We start from the raw sequence: 5167 nt of genomic DNA on the forward strand, positions 1-5167 counted from the left end.
CCAGGAGGTGAACTGGCATCTCTCCAGCCACCGGTCCACCACCATACTTTGGTCCGTATAGGGAGTTGGACCAGCGACCCGCCGGATCCCAACCCAACTCCCTGCTGACTGAGCCACCGCCACCCCCATGATTGGTTAATGGCCACGTGATTGGTTGTGTTTCAGCCAGGATTTCAGTGTTGATTAAACAGTAGAGAGAGTAGAGCATTGTCTGATAGTGATAGTGGGATAGTGCTGTTCTATAAATGTGGAGCTCTAATGGAGAGAGCGGAGTGGCCATATGCAGTGGACCTATGCTGTGCTACACAGTTGCCTCTTCTGGTGTGATCATGTATACAAACATATTTTCAAAGTTACTAAACCTCTGTGGACCAATCTGTTTTCTGATCTGGTTGGTGATTGCACTAATGAATGTGTTATTCTGGTTTGTTGTGATTTTTATTTAAAAAGTACCAAAAGTGTCCAACCTTTCAGTTTTATAAGCAGCTATATGTTTAATGTGAATTCCAACCACAAGATGGCAATAGAGTCCCATTAATACAGTCTTGAACAAAAAACGCACTAATTCTTTTTAGTGGTTGTCATGGCAACATGTATGCTTTTCTGCTCCTCCAAAAGGTTTTTACTCTCCACTTCCCTTCACCCTACCTTGCTATCTGTTTGGGAAGGCTAATGGCTTGAGCACCACTCTCTTGAATTGAGCAGTGGTGTAATGGAGCACTGAATTGAGTTGTTCAACAGATTCAGGATGAAACATGCTATTTGTAGGAATGCAAGTCACTGGATTTGACTGAAATTCATTTGAGACGCTGAGATCACCAATATTTTGTCACATTTGTGGTTGTCTGTGACACCGAGTCTTTTTCATTTGTCTTACTCCTTTTTCATTATGCCCATCACATGAATGATGTGTGAGGTTAAAATGATCCCATTACAAATGCCACGAAGCCTCGTAATTACTTATAAAAATGAGAAAATCAGCTGCTGCAGACACAAAAGGTGAGGCAAACAAGAACAGCTAGAAAGCTTCCATTCCATTATATGTAATTTAGCTGATGCTTTTATCCAAAGTGACTTACAATTACTATATATATATATATATATATATATATATATATACACACACACACACGTGTGTGTGTGTCAATGGCCACACACATGCCTCTGGAGCAACAAGGGGTTAAGTGTCTTACTCAGGGATACATAGGTGGATGACAGTGGGAATTTAACCCAGATCTCCCACAACAAAGGTGTCATATCCATGTTTAATTCACCCACTCTGACCTGAAGCAGCAGGACAATGCTGACTATATACAGAAAGACTAATGAGCCAATGAGGAGCAGCTGGGGCTGATGAGGTGATTGGGAACAGGTGTGTAAACGGTGATGATGTTGGTGGACAGGTGAGGCACGACTGGCTCTGAAACACACACACACACACACTCACTCACTCACACTCACTCACACTCACTCACACACACACACACCACACACACACACACACACACACACACACACACACACACACACACACACACACACACACACACACACACACACACACACACACACACACCCACACTCCACACACACACACACACAGGGAGGTGTTGCCGAGGACAATGATGGAAAGCCCTGATTCAAGCTGTCATGGTTGGCCAAAATGTCACTGGTCCAATTTGGCAATCTCTACCGGGGCATTTTCACCAGAGCCATCGACGGATGGCTTCTCGAGAAGAGAAGCGGTCGCACAGTAAGTTTGCAAGTTTGGAAGAAGGTTACAGTGTGTATGTTGGTCTGTATTTGCATAAAGTTGACTAGACCCCAACTTCATGCGAATGAGTGGCTAGCTCAGCTCAGGGAACGGGGACATGACTGATGAACTAGAGTGGTGGTATGCCTATGTCTTGCCTAAAATGTTTTCAGAAATAGATTTTGGTGGATTGTTTAGATGGAATAACAGAAAGTTTACGAGCAGGTTGCCATGTTGTTTTCTGTTTGAAACAGGGAGCATTCCAAATCAGGTGCATTCCACCATAGGTATACACCACCTACTTGGGAAGGTTCCATCAATCGACAAATTGAGTGGAGCAGCACCCACCGTAGCGTCCTCGCCTGGTAGAAATGTCTCCTTTGGTGCTCTTAAAGGTCCAGTGTGTAGTTGTTCAATATCAAAATCTGTGTTTCCCGTTCACAAACCTGTCTTTCTCATAAATATTTACCACCATCAATTCCAAGTATTCTTATTGGCTTGAAATTTTACAGTTGCATGAACTGGGGTAGCTAGACGATGTCGCTGTAAGTCGAGTGGAGATTTGAGTTGCGCATGCGTCACTTTGCGACAAGTAGCCTACAACATGCTAACGAGAGACTACTGTAATTCTGTCAATACAGTACAAATGGACCTACTTAACGAAGTTTGTGAACTGCTGGCTACAAGTTAGCATCAAACACAAAATGACTGCTAGCTTAGCAACAAGCTAGCAATCAAACACAACAAAGGCTGTCACTTGAATGGCTTTTTGAGCTAACGTTAGCAATCAAACAATCCTAGATAGCTAAAATGTTTTCCCGTGGTTGTGTGCCACAGAGACAGCGAATCGTGTCCCTGCGCCATGGGGAGCCTGTCCTGTGTGTGGCGTTTTGTTGTTGTCGCTAGCGTGTGGCGTTTCATTTCACCATTGTTGCGTCCCCCAGACCAGCCCAGTGTCATGGTGTCATTTGTGAAATGAGCAGAGATCTAATAGGTTTATTTCACTCAGATCCAAGGTCAATGTTTTGCTGTCTACGTTTCTGATTTGTAAATGTCTTCCTGTTTCTTCTTCTCCTTTATTTTTTTTCCCCATCACTTTAAACCATGAAACACACATAACCTCTAACCACCTGCCTTTTTGCAGATTGCGTTCTTGGTTGAAACACCATGGGGGGGGGGGTCTGAAGCTCCCAGTATTCTTCCCCGCCCCCGACCTTTTTGAAGTCAGGTTAGGGGGTTTGTTTTCAACCATTAATGTAACTCTCCAAAACCAGTAATCCAACACGCACATGCACCAACACCGTGATTGGTCAGCTGTAAGGATGTGAGAAGAGAGCCTCTCCTAGCCCTTTTTTCACTCAACGATTTGCACACAGAGTGCACCGCCTACCAGTTTTCGCCGTATTTAACCAATATTGCATCTTCCCCCTATCTATAATGGCTGGGTGGTCAGTCTGCCTTCCAGATTGGCCTTTTGAAACAACTAATAAACCTTCTTTTCTTTTTATTTTAAATTTCAGAGCCGGTCAGACATGTTGTGCGGGCTTAATATGTTTGAGCATAACATGACCTTTAATGTACAGTGTTAGTAATCCTGACCAACAATTTCATAATACCCCAGTTCCTCAGACATAGTGCTTGTCATTTGGAACAAACCCTTTTGTGCTGTGGACATGTTCAGACCACATTTTTTCTAAACTAATCCATTTGAAGCATACTGAACCCTTTTTCCCCAGCCCTATTCTCTTCTCTTCAACACCAGCGATCCTTTCCCCTAAGAACAATGTCTTACATTATTAATGGAACCTGTAATACACAAGAGGATTTTTCCAATGAGTATTCTGTCTTCACAAGTATGAATAATGTTTTGTATTCAGTGTTCTCATACTGCATCCTCAATGACGTCCAATCTGTCTTGGTAAGGCAAGGCGATTACAATTTACCACTTCACAGATGTGTGCATTTTTATGAGAAGCAGTAAGAGAACACATGTGTATGTTAATGTGTGCTAGGGCTGCACTATTAATTGTGAAAAAAATGCAATCTCAGTTCAGGCATGCATGCAATCTCGTTTCGGAAGGACAACAATTCTGCCATATTTTCTTCATACAGTTGCATTTTAGGAATGAGTGCTCATCATTTTTCCTTGCTGCGGCACTCAAAAATGCACTTCTGGTCTGGCAGACTCTTCCTGAACCTACCACAATTTCTGGATGAAAGAAAAACGTGATTGGGTTTATTGGCATTTCTTTAAACCAATCACAATCGTCTTGGGCGGTGCTAAACGCCGGACAGAGCCGGACAGACACAGTGCCGCTGCAAAATAGCTTCAGGAAGCAACTTGTCTCAGATCGGACAGATAGTCCAGCTAGTTGTCTGGAATTAACCATAGTCCTCATATATCATGTCTTTTTGCAACAGTTACAGACAGAAAGAAATGTCATTTTTCAACATTTCTTACCAACTCCCTAACATTTCCTTTCCCTCAGGGCTGTGAATGATTAAAGGCCTGGGATATTTCACGATTTTACGATGACTTAGAAATGGGCCAAATGTCAAATGGAACAGCATTAGACTGACTGCCCCAGACTGAGTCAGCAGGCTGGCTATTTCTCAAAGTCTCTCTGCTGGAGTTAGAAGTTTAACTACAAAGCTAATAAGGGTGGTCACACATAAGTTAGTGGATGAGCTGACATCCACAGTCTGGATTTTTTTGTGTGCACAAACACCCACAGGCACTCCTCTGCTTTCTTGGCCTACCCCTCGTTTCTTCTTCTGGTCCTCCTAATTTCACCCCTTACTTGTGCCATGTAGCTGAGATGTAGCGGTGTGCAGATGAAAAGTGAGTTTTGAGTCAATATTCAATTAACAGACTCCGATACCAAATAACTTTGTAATTGATATTTTATGAGTTCCCTCAGATGCTTACAGTTGCAATGCTTGTTAGAAGACTTCTGTCTTCTGGTGTATGATGATGTTTGATAGTATACATATAAAGAGTAAAGATGTGGAGTGTTGGTGTGTGTATAGATGAGTTTTATTATCCACAAAGAGGGGTTTGATGAAAGTAAAAGATTTAATTTGAATAACACGATTTTGTGTGCAGTGTTAAAATGTAATTATGGTTAATTTTGTGGTTGTAATTTATGTTGGAGTGCATTATAGTGAGATAAGTTTCGGGTCGGTTAGTGTATTTCTTGAATTTCCCAACAGTATTCTTTTTATAGCAGGTTTAGGTTTACTCTGTAGGCAGGCTAACATTGTTTATATGCAGTCTATGTTTAGCACTAAATGCAAAGTACATTTCAGGTTTTTTCAGTTTTTCAGGTATTAGGTCATAAACCAAAGTGTTGGACAAATTAAAGTTTTGACCTAAGGCAAGGCAAGGCAGCTTTATTTGTAGAGCACATTTCA

The 5167-nt window shown here is 42.1% G+C and overlaps 1 long non-coding RNA gene across 1 annotated transcript in view; it reads right to left on the bottom strand.

The window, feature by feature from the left end:
* Positions 1–5167, bottom strand: part of LOC116696707 (uncharacterized) — a 10226-nt gene that overhangs the window by 1337 nt on the left and 3722 nt on the right. The window contains exon 2 of the long non-coding RNA XR_004333813.1: positions 4403–4406. This is a non-coding gene — a long non-coding RNA (uncharacterized LOC116696707). The remainder of the gene's footprint in view (positions 1–4402; positions 4407–5167) is intronic.

The sequence above is a fragment of the Etheostoma spectabile genome, chromosome 2 (genome assembly GCF_008692095.1).
Source record: "Etheostoma spectabile isolate EspeVRDwgs_2016 chromosome 2, UIUC_Espe_1.0, whole genome shotgun sequence".
Taxonomy (NCBI): domain Eukaryota; kingdom Metazoa; phylum Chordata; class Actinopteri; order Perciformes; family Percidae; genus Etheostoma; species Etheostoma spectabile.